We start from the raw sequence: 21,833 nt of genomic DNA, 5'->3' as shown, positions 1-21,833 counted from the left end.
GATTGAAACCCTTTCTATCCGTTGCTATACGCCTATAGCATAAACTCCCTGCATTTCTAAGAAGTACTACTTCACTTTACCTCTTCAAAAAACTTCCGAAATCATACCTCTACAATTTATTCTTGTTATTTTGTTGATTGGCTACGGAACAGCGCCTTGTATACTCTGGAAATGTGCTATATAAATCCACTTATTATTATCATTATTGTTATCATTATAAATATTATCATTATTATCATTATTATTATTATATTACAAATACTTGTATCGTATTACCACATCAGATTTTATAATTTTAATCCCAGTATCATGAACGGAATGAAAATGAAGAAGAGTTTTGGAAAAACTCACTCAGTTGTCCAGCTTCTCCTTATTCTTTGGATGACATCCCTCATCCACATTGCAGTTGGGGGTAAGTACATTTGTTTTAAATGTTTACAATTGATTTGTAATGTTTTGTTGGAAACATGAATAAATTAAAATTGAAAAATTGTAGTAACATTAAATGAAAGGTATACCGGTTACGTATTTATCTGTTTATCAATGTGTATAGGCCTAGATTTTCGGGGAAATGTAAATGTTCATCTATCACTGTATATTACACTGTCGCTAATATAGTTGGAATATTTTTGTTTTACCCCAATTTATGGAATCATTTTTAAAATAATTTAAAAATAATAGATCTAGATAATAGTATACATAATGAGAAGCGAGTAAACAATAATATTCATCATTCTTTATGGTTTTAGATTTCTTTACTCCGAGCTTCTTATGACTCCCTGGACGTTAGAAGAGTAATATTTTGTCAAATATGTAAACCATCTTGAAATTTCGTGTTTTACTTTTTTTTAAACGCCGGAGGGCTCCTATATAGGCTAATTTTAATTAATAGGTCATACCAAAATATGGTGCTTTTATCCACCGAGTAAGGGTAATTTCATTCAGCCACCTGACTTCATGAAGTCGGGTCCAAGCAACAAATTTTGTCAATATGAAGTTGTATGTCTGCATCTCATGATAGGCCAGTCATTATATTCTGTAATGAACATAGATTGCTTCCCATATAAATTTTGTCCATACGATTTTTAGGGGAATGCCCCCACTCTTTAAGGGGCGTCTTATTTAACCAATCACTTGTGATCTTTCTCGTGTTTGTAATGTCCAATCATACTTTCAACCAACGAAATTTTGTGCGTGAGGTAGCTATTGGGAGCTCTGACATATACGGCGAGGTCAAAAACTTTTTGGGGAATGAACTTTATGGTCTAGGTAACTTGTTTCAGATTCTGAAACAAAATTCTGGATTTAGCTCATGCTGCAATGATAAATATAAACCTTTAGGTCAGTCAGGAACCCCGTGAATTTTACAAGCCAATCGCCTGTCTGATTATCAAGATATTTATGATTGGAATTACAAATTTTGAAAACCGTAACTCGAAGATTTTTACTTTTTTGAGGCACTTCTTGATCATTTTGAAGCGCATTTTTTTTTAGGACTTCACTAATATTACACCATATCACACACACTGATAACACGTAGGGCCGTGTATCTCAGATTTTACATTGTAAAACGATCCCTTTAAGTCGGTCAAATCGTATGGATAATACAGGTTTTTTTTAGGAGAGTCTCCAAAATTAGTCAGTGCTTATCCAACAATCTCAAGTTGAAGGATTGATCAGAATCATCTACAGATGCGAAAGTTACTTGTTTTTCTTTTAATTTCTTGTTTTTCTTTCATTCTTATAAAAAAAAATATCTGACAGATTATTCAGCAACTTATCTTCCGGAAGGCGAATCACATTTCATTTCCTTTCCAGACACCTCTGAAATACGGTTGCTACAAACAAACGCCACGAATGGATTTCAAGTTGTGTTTGTGTTTCAATATTTGCGACTCATTTATGATGATGATAGTATAGTCCAAATAGGAACAGGTAACGACCCATCTGATATACAGTCTGTTATCACAACTATCCGTGGATATACACACTACGCTGATCATGTTTATGTAGATAACAATGAGATGTGGTTTGCCGCCATAGGACCAGGGCAATACCAGGGTGTTAGTATTACTGCCATTGATTTGCTGAGTGAGTATAATTGCATCAATCGGATTATTACTGTTCAATTCCTTGTGGATTTTTTCCACTAATAAAATTACTCGAGGTAACAGAAGTTACATATAAATGGCTTTACTGTTTAATAGACAGTGACACCGCTAGATATAAAACAGGTCGTGGGAAGGCTGCCTGAATACAGAAGTACATATCCCACCAACTTCAACAAACATTTTCCAACACGATTAAGAAGAGCGTATTCATCGATCTAGGTTGAAAACTACATGTACAGTTCAAGATCTGCCGACATTAATCTCTAATAAATGAGTATCCCACCTCTCGCCAATACCAACAGCCTGTAGCGTAATTATTAAGTCGGGCTCCCTTTCATTAACACGTAATAATAGTATTAACTAGAGCATATGCAATAGTCTATGTGTCAGATCAATTGTAACTGAAAATGCATCAGTTTATCTTAATTGTCATTATACAGAAGCAGAGATTAGGGTTATTATTATTAAAAGATTATGTTTATTATCAGAAGTAGGTGAATACTCCTAAAACACACATCGTCCTTTTTCTGTTTCAGATTTCTTTCCTTGTTTGGGATCGATCATGAACGTGTCAGTAACGTTAGTTTGCGATGGATATTACGACTGTGACAGTTATGAGGATGAATCATCATGTAGTAAGTAACAGAATAGCCCCTAAGTTTCGATACTGAAATTCTTTTAGACTACATCCCCATGTTCTGACGCATTACGTTCCGCTGCCTACTATATACATGATATAGAATACAACTTAGGCAAATTTGCATAAATCCTTATTAGCACATCCCTCATTAGTTACACCAGGGGTCTGTTTCATAACACTTGTTGTGATGGACCCAATATACTTCCATGTACTTGACACGTTGTTGCAATAAAGAGAATAGCTAGGGCGTGTAACTTGATTCTTAATGCCTACTTTAATCTCTTGTGGTGTACAAACGTAGTTATGGGAATATAATTCAACAACTGTGTTGGTTACCGTACCCTGTAAACCAAACAGACAAGAAAAATATTCATAAGATCAATGTATCCACACATGGAATGTTAGATTGTAGTTTCAACTCCTGTTAAACGATTTTCACATTAATTGTGATGAGTAAGAAATAATTAAGAGTTTTCTTTAATTATATCATGCTGGTATTTCACAAAGTGTATTTTGAAATTAATGTTTTTCTTCAACTAGAGAATGAATCCAAAAAGTACTTAAAACAAAAGTACGAAACATATAAAACATGCATGTGTCCTGATCATGATTGCATAACACTATTTCCATATGAAAGACCTAACTTTAAACCTAAGCGTGTGCCTAATACCCCCTTCACATACACGGATTGTTCTTACGAGTCCTTACGGATCGCACAAATTCACGGATCTTTCACGGATCCTTACGATTTGGCCACGTTTACGACCGGTTTAAGAGTTATTACGAGCTGTTTGCGGTTTTATTACGATGTATTTACGGCAACAGTACACGATTTGTTACGAGTTGTCACGGATAACTACGAGCAACGGTGGAAAAGAGAATATATATATATATATATATATATTTTTTTAGTCTAAAAAAAAAAATCGCAACGACTCAGCCAGCGGCTGAATAAGCGGGGGGGGGGGGGGGAGGGGGGCTGATAAGAGGACACTTTTTTTGTTTTTGTTAAAAACAAATCGCAACGACTCAGCCAGCCGCTGAATAAGGGGGGGGGGGGGGTGGGAGGGGGGAGGTGGGAGGGGGGATGAAAGGACACTTTTTTGGTGGGGGGGGGGGGGTCAAGAAATTTTTTAATTTGACATTTTGCTCCGTTGGGGGGGGGGGGTAGGTCACCTTTTTAGGTCAGCCATTTGAATATTTTTTTATTTTTTTAAATACAATTTTTAATAATTTTTTTTTGATCGGGGGGTACGGCCCTGTTTTTCAGTACATTTTGGGCGAATTTAGGGCTGATTTTAACAATTTTTTTGCCGGTGGGCACGTGCCCCCTGTGCCCCCCTGGATCCGTCCACGTCTACATCAACCAAATAATAATTTCATGCTAATCTCTTTCCCTTTTCAAGCTAAAAACAAAGGCACTTTTACTTTCAACATCAAAAACCTGACAATCAACATAAAATGTGTGTGCATGAATGAATACACTCGAATCGATAAATCGCCATGCAAAGTTGCAAACTATAACATAACTGCTTCTTATCTTTCATGCTATTTGAAACCTAACGAAAAATTATTCCAGAAACATACCTTTAAAGGTACTATGTCCCATTTGCAGGCCAAAAAAATGAAAAAGTTAAATTCCAACTGCATTTGAAAGATAATACTAATTTAGAACTTCCCTAAAAAAGGTGGGGCTTGAAAATGTCTTCAAGTGGGAAAATAACGACTATTAGTTGTCAAATCGACTTTAGGGCTATACTAGTAAAAGTCTTGATTTTCAGACAATTGTACCGAATGGTCATACGTTTTATGCTGCGCAAAGTTTCAATCAGTTTAATCTTGGCCATCATAAGAAGTGGGTTATTGATGTAGACAAATGCTCATGTACCCTTTGCAACTCTTTTCATGTATGTTATTACCAAAGAAGAAAAAGGCCAGTCATGTTGTAATATGTTATTATGACACTCAATAGTGTCTGACAGTGAAGTCTAGCAAGTAAACGGGTTTCCTTGCATAATTTGAATATGAGGACACTGCTAAAGTTTAAATTTTACAGATAGGACATACATGACATATTCATAATTCCTGCAAAGTTCTACAGCATTTGAGGTTGGCTGCAAAAGGGACATAGTACCTTTAAGTATGGGGTGAAACTTAAGGAGTTAAAATGAAATCTGGAAGTCATACCGAGTAAAACTGCTACAAACAAACTCGGACGATTAGTAAACTGCTGTGTATAAAGTCAAGTGTGCGATTTTAAAATGTTGCTACCATGTAGTTTCTTGACCAGTCGCCTAAAAAAATAACAGTCATAACAAATTACAGTTAAAACAAATCATGTTAGATAAATCATGTCATTTCATGACACTTGTTATGAAAAACTAATTCTAAATGCTATGATAAATTTGCTCTCAGCAAATCAATGCCACGATTTCAGTAGCTTATAACAGTTATTGTAACTTGTTACTGATAACAAGTTTTACGAAATAGGGCCCGAGTACACAAATACGGAATTGTTGGAATACGGGTGCGGAAATATAAAGCCATATATTTCGCATTCTATCACATTCTTCTCCACTGTTTTATGAAATTGTGGAATTCGTTAGTTTCTTGCATTTTATGGTGAATGTTCTCCATTATTTAGAAGAGTAACTTGTTTTGTCTGTCTTGGGGACTTTATTTTGATATTTTAATGGCTTTTTGGCTCCCAGCTTATTAGGGTATCCCATATTGTTCCAACGACTTTTCAAAACTTGGTAGAAGACAAAGACCTGAATAGTCAATCATTTCGATCATACAATTTTACCCCTCAATTGATTGAGATCATCTAGGTCATTGATAAAACGTGTGGTAGGTAGAGTGAAGCTGTCCTGTTACACTCCCCCTTTAATTGTCAGGTGGCTTAGTGTTAAATTTTAAGGATACCGTTACTCGGCGGATAAAAGCACCATATTTGGCACGAGGCTTCCTTATTTGCCACGGTCACACATTTGCGTACCTTTGCGCAATTAAACGTGCTAACTACGTACTCAATACGCAGACTAGCGCATATAGACATGCGTTGGTCCGCGCTAGTTTTACAATTTTCTAAACTATCGCAAGCAAACGCAAGCTCAAATCGCCTACGAGCGGATACGAGTGGCAACCAGTGAATGCGAGCAACAGCAAGTGGCTTAGCGCAGGTATACGAATCATACGCACCTCTTTTTTTTTTGGATTGAGCGCGTGTCACTGCCTTTAGTTGCGTTTCCTGCACGATTTAGCCCATTGCCGTTCGCATGATTGCACGTATTGTTTCGCTCTCTCGCTCTCTCTCTCTCTCTCTCGCACACCGCTCACAGCAACAATTAAGAACCGTAGCCTTTAAACAAGGCCACATGTCCGATAGACGCCGATCGACTAAAAAGAGACTAATCGCTGAAACCCAAGTGACCGTCAGGGCGAGTAGCGCAGCCAAGTAGCCTTTAGTAATCTAGATTGGACATCTTATGTTAACCTTTGTTTCCGACTGGAATTCTTTACCGAAATGGTATCGTCCAATCAGCGAACGTATCCTCGCATGACGTCAGCATATAGTATCCATCACACACACAAGCACAGTAAACTCTACGCAGTACGAACATGGTCTACTATGAACTAAGAATGACGTACGGGCTAAGACCACTAACCTCTACATGGAACGAAAACGAGTTGGACTGGTTCATTTTATATACAGGGAAAGTCCAATTATCTCACGTATGATTGTTGCATAAGTCATAAAATGCTTGCTATTTAAATATAATTTTGCATATCTGCCGACATTAATCTCTAATAAATGAGTATCCCACCTCTCGCCAATACCAACAGCCTGTAGCGTAATTATTAAGTCGGGCTCCCTTTCATTAACACGTAATAATAGTATTAACACAAAAGAGCATATGCAATAGTCTATGTGTCAGATCAATTGTAACTGAAAATGCATCAGTTTATCTTAATTGTCATTATACAGAAGCAGAGATTAGGGTTATTATTATTAAAAGATTATGTTTATTATTAGAAGTAGGTGAATACTCCTAAAACACACATCGTCCTTTTTCTGTTTCAGATTTCTTTCCTTGTTTGGGATCGATCATGAACGTGTCAGTAACGTTAGTTTGCGATGGATATTACGACTGTGACAATTATGAGGATGAATCATCATGTAGTAAGTAACAGAATAGCCCCTAAGTTTCGATACTGAAATTCTTTTAGACTACATCCCCATGTTCTGACGCATTATGTTCCGCTGCCTACTATATACATGATATAGAATACAACTTAGGCAAATTTGCATAAATCCTTATTAGCACATCCCTCATTAGTTACACCAGGGGTCTGTTTCATAACACTTGTTGTGATGGACCCAATATACTTCCATGTACTTGACACGTTGTTGCAATAAAGAGAATAGCTAGGGCGTGTAACTTGATTCTTAATGCCTACTTTAATCTCTTGTGGTGTACAAACGTAGTTATGGGAATATAATTCAACAACTGTGTTGGTTACCGTACCCTGTAAACCAAACAGACAAGAAAAATATTCATAAGATCAATGTATCCACACATGGAATGTTAGATTGTAGTTTCAACTCCTGTTAAACGATTTTCACATTAATTGTGATGAGTAAGAAATAATTAAGAGTTTTCTTTAATTATATCATGCTGGTATTTCACAAAGTGTATTTTGAAATTAATGTTTTTCTTCAACTAGAGAATGAATCCAAAAAGTACTTAAAACAAAAGTACGAAACATATAAAACATGCATGTGTCCTGATCATGATTGCATAACACTATTTCCATATGAAAGACCTAACTTTAAACCTAAGCGTGTGCCTAATACCCCCTTCACATACACGGATTTTTCTTACGAGTCCTTACGGATCGCACAAATTCACGGATCTTTCACGGATCCTTACGATTTGGCCACGTTTACGACCGGTTTAAGAGTTATTACGAGCTGTTTGCGGTTTTATTACGATGTATTTACGGCAACAGTACACGATTTGTTACGAGTTGTCACGGATAACTACGAGCAACGGTGGAAAAGAGAATATATATATATGTATATATTTTTAGTCTAAAAAAAAATCGCAACGACTCAGCCAGCGGCTGAATAAGCGGGGGGGGGGGGGGGGGGGGAGGGGGGCTGATAAGAGGACACTTTTTTTTGTTTTTGTTAAAAACAAATCGCAACGACTCAGCCAGCCGCTGAATAAGCGGGGGGGGGGGGGGGAGGTGGGAGGGGGGAGGGGGGATGAAAGGACACTTTTTTGGTGGGGGGGGGGGGGGGTCAAGAAATTTTTAAATTTGACATTTTGCTCCGTTGGGGGGGGGGTTAGGTCACCTTTTAGGTCAGCCATTTGAATATTTTTTTATTTTTTTAAATACAATTTTTAATAATTTTAGATTTTTAGTAATAGATTTGAATGTGATATTTTGTATCTATCATTTATATGTCCATCTCATAAGCAAGACTTATTTACGTATTTTACCTTTTCTTATATGTTTTGATAATGAACGAATCACGAACGAAGCTAACTGGGAGATGGCCGTTCTGATTGGTCAATAAATCCAAAGTAATGAATAATTCATGCAGAGTAGTAAAATCTAGATTGCAAAAGGCCTCGTGGCTAGCGCCACTCGGTCGCGCGTTCACCCCGGGTATCTAGATTCATCTCAGCCGCTGTTTGGGGTGGAAAATAGCCAGAGTCACGAGGCCTTGTGCGATTACTACTTTCTACGCGACGAGTCTAGCTCGTACGCCGTTCGCTTTAGCTCGCAGTCGCTGTATGGTTGCCGCTCGGTTTAGCTTGCTATCACTGCGATTGGGTGCAATGCACCGACCACCGTCGTTGCGCTGCATTTCGACTATAAAAGATGTAGACTCGTCAGAAGCTAAGATGCTTATGACTAGTATGTATACACCGCCGCAGCCTGAGTGAGCTGGTATGCTGTAGAGCTAGCTGACACGCAGCAGTACGAACAGCCAGCGTATTGACTCGTACTATGAGCAGCATACGAACTGAAACTGCATCAGAATCTGAACCTACGAGCTAGATACGCAATAGTGTGACTGCTACCTTCAAATTTGCGGCGTATTTTTGGGCACGGCTGCGTATAGCCTCTTGTCGATGGCCCTGTCGTTGTTGGGGTCCATAAATTCTGGCGGCTTGCGTGTTGTTTCTAGCTCGTTTCGTCAACTAATGTTAGCCTATGAGCCCTCCGGAAGTTTTGAAAAAAAATCATGTCTAATGTGGTCGAGGTCGAAGTCTTCGACGTTCGCAGGACTATACACTAGACACCTCGGGTATTGGAGTGCACATGGGAATTACGTGTACGTTAACTACATCACAGTTTACGCCATAGATTACACCGTGGTTTACATCCTTAACATGGAAGTTTACGCTGAAGTCTACGCCATACATGTAGTTAACGCCATTTACAATAATGAAATACCGAGGCATTAAAACTACCTATCCTTAACCAAATACAATCTTCATCTTTACGAATAACCCTAATTATTCCAAGAATAATCAAACTGCAAATGATAACTTCATATTCTAATTTCATAAAATATCTTCATATTCCTGGTATCATATAACACGCAACAACTAGATAAAAAAAATGAACAGCATCCATTTTGAAATAAGAAACATTCCTTTTCTCTGTCAAGGATAATATTATATATGCAAGACTTTAATCATAAAATGATTTACACTTAGGGATTCAGGTCAAAAGAGCCTTTAAATTAATGTCACACAGGCTTATCTTATTTCTCCATTAATTAATGTCTCTGACAATTTGCTTAATTAATTTACTGCAAAAGAGAAATAAGTAGAATTCACTTACAGTTTAACTGGTGACAAGAAAGCTTGGAAGACAGGAGCAGCCCATGTCCAGTACAGACAATTTAGGTGCAAGCTAGAAACACAAGAAACTGCCTCGCTCAGTTTCAAAAGGTGCAGCCCAAACACCTGCCGTCGCCCGACTCTTTCAGCCTAGCTGAAGCCACCGAACCCCTAGCTGGCTAACTGCTGCGGCTGCTCTAAGACATTAGTCACTCAGAGGTCCTGCCTCTCCAGATCATAAGCTTTAAGTGACCAATGTTAATTCTAACTAGGATTCCTCCCGTATAAGGAATTTCGATATATACCCAAGCTACGAAAATATTGCCTTTATCTGCTTAAGAACAAAACTTTGCAAGAAAACTATCCGAATCACCCTAATTTCAATAGAGATTATAATTCGAAACTTGCAGAAAGCCTAAGACTGTGCTGGACAAAAGGAAGGAACTCATGAATATGAATAGGCTAATAAGCTAACTCCACTTCATATCTTTGGACAATAGCAAAGACATGACTACAGGCTGAAATAGGTATGACTTGTAACAAGGCTGAACACCTGAAAACTTGATGAGAAAATGAATTAGTCTCGGGCATTTGTGTACCTGACCAGCTACATTGAGACATCTGTGGATTCTGAAATTCTCCTCTTATAGTTGAATGAGGTTTACTGTATGTAAGTGAATCGTCTTAAAGGACTGGGCATCAAGAAACAAGAAGGCAACAATACAAGACTGAAGGGTCGTTTGTTAGAATGCATCTCAGAGGAATAAGAGCAGCATGATGAGAGGCACACTGTTCCCATTTCAAGGAAGGCATGCGAAATATGTTGAAAAAAGCTCTAAAGAATCGAGACTTTCAGAAGACGCTGTTATCCTGGCCAAAGCTGCTACAATTAAGAAAAAAACATCTTTAGCCATCAAGGCTTTAAGTTTACTGGTTGCTTCCTGGGAGAATGTCAGGAAGACTCACTGCCCTTAAGCATCAAGCCTCTTGTTTCCATGATCTTGAATGGTCCAAACTTAAAAGACCAAGACAAGCGTGATTCCCAGGCTTGCCTCACAATCAGCCAGGTATCATTTACAATACAAAGAAACGGTCATCTGATACTGCTGTGAAGACCAGCAACACTCTGGAGCGTGAGCCACTCCTGCTAATCTATATTGGCATTAATGCAGATGCACTGACCAGAAGCAAGAAATTGATCAGTCATATTACTTTGGCGTCAGCATTCCTTATGACAGGATTATGAAGATTGAGGACTAGATCGCCACTCCTACCTGTGAACGCTATGTAAAAGATGGAGTGGTTTCTCCGGCTAGTCTCCGGAAAGGTTTGTTCACTGTTGGCGCCCTCGACAATCTAGACCACAACCCGAGCTCAACCCCTTTCATAACATCATTCCATGGGCTGGAATCAGCCTTTTACAGTTGCCTACCAAGACCAAACCGGATGAGAGCAGAGCATCTGTTATGATACCACCTTCTGAAAATCTGGAAATCAAAAACACGCTCTTCCTGACAGCTACGCCTATGTACCAGTCATAGCTTTGTAGACAACTGCTGTTGCGGTGCCAGAAAGTTATGTGTTTCCAGTCGAGAGGTGCTTTAGATGAAGCCAGAGCAGGGGAACACAGCTGAGTAGAGCATTCTCTGCCACCTCTAGAGACAATAGAACCTATCATGTCTCTAATTAACCTCGGGTAAAAGACCATCCAGCACAATAAGTACTTCTTCCTCTGTTCCAAGAGAAGTCTACCACTACTGCTATGATCAAACATGGCATTGATGTCGAGAGGCAAGTTTCCGAATTTCTGAACCCAGGACAAATCGAAGTCACTACATTTGACCAGCTTCTGTTTTCCCTGGCAAAGTTTGTACAGTGGCAATGGCCAGACATGCATGGTGAGAGAGTGCATGTGGTTATATGCTAGGTGGTCTGCACACAGAAATGGCACTCTTGAATACACTTGGGGATGTCTTAGAAAGTTCTGGCTGGACTAAAGCCCTCACAGAGGCAGAGGTAGCGTCATCTGACACGGCGGATTCGTATCTGAAGGCAGCACACCCAACTCGAACTAGGCACGCCCACTAAATCACTCTCTTGACTCTGCAACATCTTCAGAGTGAAGCTTTCATGCGCAGCGAGGGCCCCAAAGATGAAGAGTCTGCCACGGCTTGGAGAAACAACTTAAGGAAGAGAAGTCCTACTTTCATGTACTGGGACCAGATTATGAGATATGAAACCCTTATTCTCATCTTCATCGGGGCTCACAGAGAGAAGAATTTCCCATTGTATGTTGAAGTCTTGGATAAACTCACACCACTGTTCTTTGCCTTGGATAATGTGAACTACTCACGGTGGATGCCTGTCCACATCAGAGATATGAAGTCCTTGCCCGACAATTTCAAGAATGAGTTTCAGAATTTTTCCCACTGGGTCCTTTCCAAGAGAAGTAACAAATTCTCTGCGATCCCATTTGATCAAGCTCATGAGCAGGAGAACAAGATTGTGAAAGGTTCTAGTGAAGCTGTTGGGCTCACAGAAAACCCTGTGACTTTTCGACGATGGATGCTTTCGGGAACAGAGATGTCCAGACTGCTGAAGAAATTTGAAGAAGAATGCCTTCCTGATGATCACACAGAGATCCCGGAGAAATTTCAGCCACGCCATAATTGACCCAATCAAGAGGAATTATCTAGCACTATTCAGTAAACCTAAACGTAAGGTAACATCTAAGCAGGGGAAGAAGATCAAAGTGCTTCAAAACAAAGTGGCACTCTTTGGCCAGCTGTACATATCTATACACAACCGGGATGGTGACTTGGCAGAGTCCTTTACACATGAGATACAGTCCTTCCCTCCTTCCCTCTCAGATTTTAACAAGCTTCATTTGCCAAGCACGAAGCCGGACCTCATGAAATGTCTTGAGCAACCTGGTCAATCAGAGCCACTTTATACCTATGACTGCAAAGTCCTGGATGGTGCCGTCATCGCACTTGTCTGCCTAATACCAGCGTCAGCACCTTCCATGAGTATGCAGACAGGGTATTCATCCCTTATCTGGAGAAGCAGCTGCATGATGTCTCGAAGTTGGATGTTGTGTGGGACACAAACATCCCAGATAGTTTGAAAAAATCTACCTGGGAAAAGAGAGGCAAGGATGTGCGCAGGAAAGAGTCGGGTGAGATCAAACTACTAGGCAATTGGATGGACTTTCCCCGTGACCCACTCAACAAAAAAGAGCTGTTTGCCTTTTTAACTTCCAAGATTGAATATTTCAACTTTCTGCCAGCCAAAGCTGTGTATGTCACATCCGGGAAATCTGTGGCATCCATTGGTACTAGCATCCCCATGCAAAACTGCAATCATGAGGAGGCGGACACTAGAGTTGTGGTTCATGAACACGGGGGAAAGACTATCAACGTGCGTACTGTGGACACAGATTTTGTAGTAATCTTTGCTGGCACATCCAATAAACTGATTTGAACTCAACCTTTGGTTAACATCTGGATGGACTTTGGCATTGGGCAAGAAATACAGGTTTTACCACATCAACGCCATCTACTCAAGCCTAGGGCAGCAACAACCACGAGCCTTACCCATGTTCCACGCATTTTCAGATTGTGACACAACCTTCTGATTTAAATGGCAAGGGCAAGAAGTCAGTTTGACAGCTAGGACCGGCAGGCCTATACAGATGTCACACAAACATTTGTCTCTCTAGCCAATCATCCTTTCCAGATCCTGGAACTCAACGACGACTCTCTTCTAAAGCTCGAGAAACTGACTGTTATCCTGTATGACAACACCAGTTCTTTGCGCTCTGTCAACGAGAAAAGAAGGAAACTCTTCTGCTATATAAATCGAGCAATGGACAAACTGCCACCCACCAAGAATGCACGGTGCTAGTTCAGAATCATATCCAGACTTTGACTCCGGCGTGGATATACCTTACTAAAACATACCAAAAATCAACTAAATCTTCATCAGTTGTTCAACTAATGGTCATGATTTTAAACTCGTATGTTTCTTACCTATTTCGTGTCAATTTTCTTATCTTTTTTGGAGTATTTTTCCTAAAAACGAAGACATTATAATATATACTTTCTTACAGGTTTCACGGCAAACCGCTGCACAATACAATTGCATACCGTATAGGACCGACGGTGGGTAGCAGGCGCGTGCGCGTACGTGAAGTTAGCGACTGTAATCACAGATCCTCATTACATTCATGTAAGTAATTCACATTATGATAATGATCATCATTATTAAGGTAATATCAAGCATACTTAGAAAATTGAGAAAACTGCAATCCATTTCAGCCACATGGAATTGTCTAATCTCCGTGGTGTGAGATAGTCAGGAAAATTTAGATCGATTATTCACTTATTGGGTGATAACATTGAACTTCAGACTCGGACCAGAAAAGCACATGAACGGATCCGGGGAGGTGGGGGTCAACCCTCCCCCCCCCCCCCCCCCCCCCCCCCCCATGGATTATTATCTGTACTTTTTTTTTAAACGCCGGAGGGCTCCTATATAGGCTAATTTTAATTAATAGGTCATACCAAAATATGGTGCTTTTATCCACCGAGTAAGGGTAATTTCATTAAGCCACCTGACTTCATGAAGTCGGGTCCAAGCAACAAATTTTGTCAATATGAAGTCGTATGTCTGCATCTCATGATAGGCCAGTCATTATATTCTGTAATGAACATAGATTGCTTCCCATATAAATTTTGTCCATACGATTTTTAGGGGAAATGCCCCCACTCTTTAAGGGGCGTCTTATTTAACCAATCACTTGTGATCTTTCTCGTGTTTGTAATTTCCAATCATACATTCAACCAACGAAATTTTGTGCGTGAGGTAGCTTTTGGGAGCTCTGACATATACGGCGAGGTCAAAAACTTTTTGGGGAATGAACTTTATGGTCTAGGTAACTTGTCTCAGATTCTGAAACAAAATTCTGGATTTAGCTCATGCTGCAATGATAATTATAAACCTTTAGGTCAGTCAGGAACCCCGTGAATTTTACAAGCCAATCGCCTGTCTGATTATCAAGATATTTATGATTGGAATTACAAATTTTGAAAACCGTAACTCGAAGATTTTTACTTTTTTGAGGCACTTCTTGATCATTTTGAAGCGCATTTGTTTTTTAGGACTTCACTAATATTACACCATATCACACACACTGATAACACTTAGGGCCGTGTATCTCAGATTTTACATTGTAAAACGATCCCTTTAAGTCGGTCAAATCGTATGGATAATATAGGGTTTTTTCAGGAGAGTCTCCAAAATGAAATAATAATAATAATAATATAATAATATAATAATAATCTTTAAGTCCACTCCAAATTTTATTAAACCGAAATGAAAATTCTTTTTTCCCAATAGATCGTGAGCCCGGCAGCCACTGAGCAGCGCCAGATCGACGTTGCTCTATCCCTTATTGTTGAACGCCAAACAAGGTAGCAGCAACTCCCATCTTTTAACGTCTTTTGGTATGACACGGCCGGGGATTGAACCCACGACCTCCCGGTTGTGAGGCGGACAGTGCTTATCCAACCATCTCAAGTTGAAGGATTGATCAGAATCATCTACAGATGCGAAAGTTACTTGTTTTCTTTTAATTTCTTGTTTTTCTTTCATTCTTAAAAAAAAAAAATCTGACAGATTATTCAGCAACTTATCTTCCGGAAGGCGAATCACATTTCATCTCCATTCCAGACACCTCTGAAATACGGTTGTATGAAGCAACCTTGCTACAAACAAACGCCACGAATGGATTTCATGTTGTGTTTCAAAATTTTCGACTCTATTATGATGATGATGATAGTAAAGTCCAAATAGGAACTGGTAACGACCCATCTGATATACAGTCTGTTATCACAACTATCCACGGATATACACACGACGCTTCTGATCATGTTTATGTAGATAACAATAAGATGTGGTTTGCCGCCATAGGACGAGGGCAAGACAGTCGTTTCCGAATGGGTGTTGGTATTACCGCCATTGATTTGCTGAGTGAGTATAATTGCATCAATCGGATTATTACTGTTCAATTCCTTGTGGATTTTTTCCACTAATAAAATTACTCGAGGTAACAGAAGTTACATATGAATGGCTTTACTGTTTAATAGACAGTGACACCGCTAGATATAAAACAGGTCGTGGGAAGGCTGCCCGAATACAGAAGTACATATCCCACCAACTTTAACAAACATTTTCCAACACGATTAAGAAGAGCGTATTCATCGATCTAGGTTGAAAACTACATGTACAGTTCAAGATCTGCCGACATTAATCTCTAATAAATGAGTATCCCACCTCTCGCCAATACCAACAGCCTGTAGCGTAATTATTAAGTCGGGCTCCCTTTCATTAACACGTAATAATAGTATTAACACAAAAGAGCATATGCAATAGTCTATGTGTCAGATCAATTGTAACTGAAAATGCATCAGTTTATCTTAATTGTCATTATACAGAAGCAGAGATTAGGGTTATTATTATTAAAAGATTATGTTTATTATCAGAAGTAGGTGAATACTCCTAAAACACACATCGTCCTTTTTCTGTTTCAGATTTCTTTCCTTGTTTGGGATCGATCATGAACGTGTCAGTAACGTTAGTTTGCGATGGATATTACGACTGTGACAATTATGAGGATGAATCATCATGTAGTAAGTAACAGAATACCTCCTATGTTTTGATACTGAAATTCATTCTGACTGTATCCCCGTGTTCTGACGCATTATGTTTAGCTGCCTACTGTATACATGATATAGAACACAACTTAGGCAAATTTGCAGAAATCCCAATTAGCATATCCCCTAATTAGTTATACTAGGGGTCGGTTTCATAAAACCTTTTTTTAAAATTTGATTTGATTTATTTATTTCTGTTTGATTTTCTTTTTCTTTTGCATTTTTACAAATATATAACAAACAAACATTGCAAATTTACACATGACAAAAGAATATATGTAGAATAAAGTAAGGCTGGCTGTAACTAATCGAAAGCATCAAACAGGAGGGTTGATAAAGTAAGCAAAGCTTGATAGTATGACTACCCTTAAAGGATACATAATAATACAAATATGGAGGAAAAACATATTGGTAAAAGGGGAAAACGACAGAAAAAAAGAAGAAACAAAGAAAGAGGGGATGCACATTAAGATTCACAGATGTATGTGGTAGTTGGATTTCAATTTGATATATAAAGATAAATAAGAAAACGCAAATTTGAATACTGAGTGGCCAACTTTGGATATAATATAATGAGAAGACTCGCGAGGTTCGGACAATATGAATGTGAATGTGAGATCAGCGAGCTGGTTTTAAATCCTGGGCCTGCGAGTCGGAGCCTTGAAATGTTTGTATAGAAGACAGTGTTTATTCAGTATCCCAAGTAGGCCACTCTTTATTCATACGTTTATTCATACCAGGTCATGGATGGTTATAATCAACGTTTCAATGAATTGAGGCAAAAAAGTAAGAGTACAGAAAATTATCGAGTTTTGTAACGAAACAAGGAGAACTTATTTTGATGGTGGATTTAAAGATAATGAGCAATAAGAAACTGTTTCACCGCTCTTTTAAAAGATAGCATTGTATCCATCGTTTTTATTTCAGGGGGTAGTGCATGCCAGGTATCAGGGTCAGAATGTCTAATTGAGTTTTGAGCTAAGGCTGTTTTGGCGTTAAATAGGTGATAGTCATTGGAATGCCTGGTTGGGTATGAATGAAAATGAAAATTATGTTGGAATAAAATGACTAGTGATGGGGGTAGAATGCCAGATTTAAGCCGAAACATGAACAGAGAATTTGCATGTAGTGTATATCACTTACTTTTTAGAGTTTTTTATGTAGCAAATAAAGGGTCAGTGTGGTCGCGATCGGTACAAACTCGAATTGCTTTTTTCTGTAACATTAATTTACGATTAGTGTTGCACTTATGAGTAGCCCATATGATATCGCAGCAAGACATATATGATAAAACCAGTTTATTATATAGCATACTAAGCATATGTTTTGGCAACAAATATTTTAGCTTAAATAGTATACCTTTATTGCGAGAAATATGGGTAGTTCACATGATCATTCCAGTTACATTTGTCATTCATATATACACCTAAGAATTTCGTTCATGACTTTTTTTCTATCTGAACATTATCGTCAAGCAGCTCAAAATTATAAATAAATGTGATTTCTTGAGTTTCTAAAGTGAATAAAATTGGTCTTCTTTAGGTTTAATGATTATATGTTGCTTTTTAACCATTTCGATAACTTAGGTAGTTCAATATTAGAGAATTTTAGAGAAACTTGGTAATATGGATATTGGTCGATGGATCGACATTGAAGAGGGGTAATCTTTTATTTATAGATTGGTATGACTTTAGCCGTCTTAAAAGAAGCTGGAACAACACCAGAAGACAGCGAAAGATTGAAAATGTAAACTAGAGCTGATAAGATACTGCCTATAATGGTTTTAAGCAAATGGGTGCTAACTTCGTCATGGCTATAATAATAATAATATGGCTGGATTTTAATGAGCAAACAATATTTAATATTTCAATAAAATCTGTCAGATATAAATAGAGCGAAGGGTAAGATGATTCTGGGAGAAATTCCTTAAAGTCATGATTATGTCTATCGATTTTGGAAGCCTGGTCAGGGCCTATATTAACAAAATATTCATTAAACAAATTTGTGCAATCGTCCATGACCCGGCATCGTTTTTCCATTCATGAATGAACCTGCATTCAATCAGCAGATGTATCAGATTTATTGTATTATAGGATTTCCCGGCCAAATTCGCGAGTTTGTCATTCAAATTAATTTGTCTTGCTTTCAAATTCGACGGTTTTAGTGCAGTCAGGTATTTCTCGAGTTGATATTCCCTTTTCTAGTTTTCAAATCTATGGAATTTTCGTTAGAATCTACGTATCTTTCATTCAAATTAATGAATAATGTGCTTCTTTCGCTATTTGGTCATTCGATTTGGCGCAACACGATTTGCTGACAACGCGACGGCCTACTTTTAGCATTCTAATTAATTTGTAGCATTCAAATTAGCACTTTGTGCATTTAAATTGATGGTCAATATACATTTCTCGTTTATTACACACTTTTTATAGCTCATTCTTTTTCTTTCAAGATTGTTTTTCATGTGCATTTCATCATATTTCATTTTCTTGCATTTATACACTTATACTTATTAGATTTATCTGATATTCATCAGCATTTAAGTTTGATTGTCAAGAAGAAAAAAAAACGACTTGCATCTACGGACCTGATGGTCTCAATATATTTGTAAATGTTCATGTAAGGAAGTGGTTTGTCTTAATATGTTTCATCATACATTTATCATAATTTCATCATAATTTCATTATGGAAGAAGGGTACAATATTGTGACTGGGGTAGGGACTAGGGTCAACAATTTGAACATGATTCATTATTTAGCCAAGTCTTTAGCCATCGATCTGCTGGCGGGCAAGTAAACTATGAAACTCTATAAGAAAAACAGAGGGGTGTACTGGGTATAAGAGACGATGTGAATTACTTTTGTAAAATTCCGAGTCTGTAGTAAAAAGGGGCGATTGAGGGTACCCCCACCATTCCCGGGTATATGAACATGTCCGTGCAGAAATGCCATAGGCTTGATTTCGCCCCTTCTTTACTTTATGTCTGACTTCACCCATCTGCATTGTCCTGAAAATAAATAAATGAAATAACAGCTTAGACCCTAATGGCAAATCATGCATTTTAACTGCATTATTTAAAAACTGTAAAAGTTTGTTGCAATTCTTCCCCTAACATTCCTAACTTGAATAAAAATATTACGAATACGAATGACAGGTGTTAATTTGAATGATAAAAATTACGCTTCGACAAGTGAATATTAATTTGAATGCTAGTTGAGCAGTTTCTAAATTGAATGACATATCTATGAAACCCTTCGACCCAAATCCTAAATTAAATACAAAAACTGGAAAAGTGAATGATAATTGGCATAGCAAAGCCGATCTGCGCTAACTTAAATGCAAAGTAAATGAATTCGAATGACAAACTCGCGAATTTGGCCGGGAAATCCTATATTACCAACGCTTCTTCTCACCCCTTTCCTTTTCTTCTCTGCAAGTCACTCTTTTTTATTTTTTATTTGTGTTGTTGTATCTAAGTTGAGGGCTGCGAGCACGTCAAGCTACTTTGCTTATTTCTGTAGCCCTCCTGCATCTAATGTATGTTAATTATGCATTCAATATATTTGTTTAAATTCAATTTATTTGTTTAATATCGTTTATTATCTGTATAAAATTATATACACTTGAAATATTGTATCAAGCCATATTATAATCATGAAAATGTATGATGAAAAACAGAAAAAAGATGAAGAAACCAATAAATCAAATCCAATCAAATCAAATCTGGCTCATCTACTTTATGACCATTTATATCAAAGATTTGTTGAGTATGTGTACGACTTTTTTTATTAAGCAGTTCATTAATGACATTCCATGTAGATGATATATTACCTTCAGCATTTTTTAATTTGTTTGAAAATATATATTTTGGGATGGCCTTATGATACTGGTTAGCTTATTTCTATATTTCCTATAACTTCTTACATGTGAAGGGGTAGGGTGGTTTAAACTAAGTTTATACAGTTTGGTTCTTTTCCTTATGGATGTGAGAATTCCCTTCGTAACCCATAGGTTAATAGGCTGTTTATATTTACCTCTATTATTAAGCTTTGGGAGACATGTATCAAAGTACGATTAAAATTTTGTCCAAAATAAGCAATATGTATCATCTGCATTATTGCACGATAAAACATCTCCCCAATTTTCGGATTCTAATTTTTCTATTAGTCGAGATATATTCCGCTCAGTAAATCTTCGGACTTTAACTTTTTTGTTCGTTTTTGGAGGTTTAAGTATTGTTTTCAAGTATTAGGAACAGTGGTAGATGATCTGAGATCTCAGAGTATATTAAGCCTGACCCAAGTCATCCGATAACTATATTAATAATTATATTGTCTATTAAGGATGGTGAGTGGGTATCTATCCGTGTAGGTTTATCAATTGTTGGGAAAAGTGCATTAGAGTACATGAGTGTACGAAATCGGTTGATGTTATTATTATCCTTGATAAGGTCAATATTGTAATCACCCATTAAACACATAACTTTATTTTCATCATTAAGGTTATGTAATACAGTGTCAAAGTCAGACAGGAATAGGTCTATAATTGTTTGGAGGTCGGTAAATTACACATATAATAATGTTTTTTTCTTTTCCCATATCGATTTCGACACAAAGTAATTCTGCACTATTATCTAGCCTAACTTTATATGATAATGTTTGTAAAATATAAAGGGCGACTCCGCATCCTCTTTTAGTTAGTCTGACATGGTTAAAAATTGAATAATTATGAATTTCAAATAAGTTCGGAGAGTTATCAGTCAATCAGGTTTCAGTAATTCCAATTACAGAGAATGGAAATGTAATATCAGACAACAATGAACAAATTTTATCGTAATTTTTAACCAAACTTCTGGCATTAGAGTAACATAGACCAAAATTTGTAAAATAATTACCTGTAACTGTAGAATTAAATTCTTCTGGTAAGTAATAATGACAATCGACAGATAGTTGTTCGTTAACAGTTACGTCGTTAACGTTAATCATTTAAAGAGTACAAGTAATAAATGAATCCATGACCTGGTATGAAGTAATAAATATATAAGCATGCACCCTACGATGTCTAGAAATCCAAAAAAATACATAAGGAAACACAGATCTGATTTACATATGCATTTCAATTTAAACATACGAAATATCAGGCCGAGTTTGTTTTGTCTATAGTAGAGTGAACTACAGTCTCTCCGTAACGTTATAATAAACACACAAAATATTCTCTCTTAAACTGGGAAAGCTGGTAGAGGGAGGATACGGAGAGAAGAAAGAAGTAACGATAAAGAGAAGAAAAATGAAAGGTAGGAGGATGGAAAAATGTTCGTAAGAGATATAACACTGTAGATGTAGTATACACGGTATTAAAGTAATACATTGTATAACATGTATAATCAGGTTCTATATAACATTGTCAATGAAATTATAGAAAACAGGAATAGCGTTACCAATAAACTTGGAAGAAATAAAGTGTCTATTCCAAGGTTGATAATAAATTATTCTAGGATTTT

The 21,833-nt window shown here is 37.5% G+C and overlaps 1 long non-coding RNA gene across 7 annotated transcripts in view; it reads left to right on the top strand.

Annotated features, from left to right (window-relative positions):
* The first annotated feature begins 320 nt into the window (after positions 1-320).
* The window catches only part of LOC100889285, a 92,890-nt gene continuing 71,377 nt past the window's right edge, over positions 321-21,833 (top strand). For all 7 annotated transcript variants that reach the window (XR_004064893.1, XR_004064894.1, XR_004064892.1 and 4 more), the window contains exons 1-6: positions 321-412; positions 1,765-2,091; positions 2,648-2,746; positions 6,836-6,934; positions 15,297-15,650; positions 16,211-16,309. This is a non-coding gene — a long non-coding RNA (uncharacterized LOC100889285). The remainder of the gene's footprint in view (positions 413-1,764; positions 2,092-2,647; positions 2,747-6,835; positions 6,935-15,296; positions 15,651-16,210; positions 16,310-21,833) is intronic.

This window comes from Strongylocentrotus purpuratus, unplaced genomic scaffold (genome assembly GCF_000002235.5).
Source record: "Strongylocentrotus purpuratus isolate Spur 01 unplaced genomic scaffold, Spur_5.0 spur5_scaffold_19, whole genome shotgun sequence".
Classification (NCBI taxonomy): domain Eukaryota; kingdom Metazoa; phylum Echinodermata; class Echinoidea; order Camarodonta; family Strongylocentrotidae; genus Strongylocentrotus; species Strongylocentrotus purpuratus.
The sequence above is the reverse complement of the archived record's forward strand: the minus strand, read 5'-3'. Positions and strand labels throughout refer to the sequence as shown.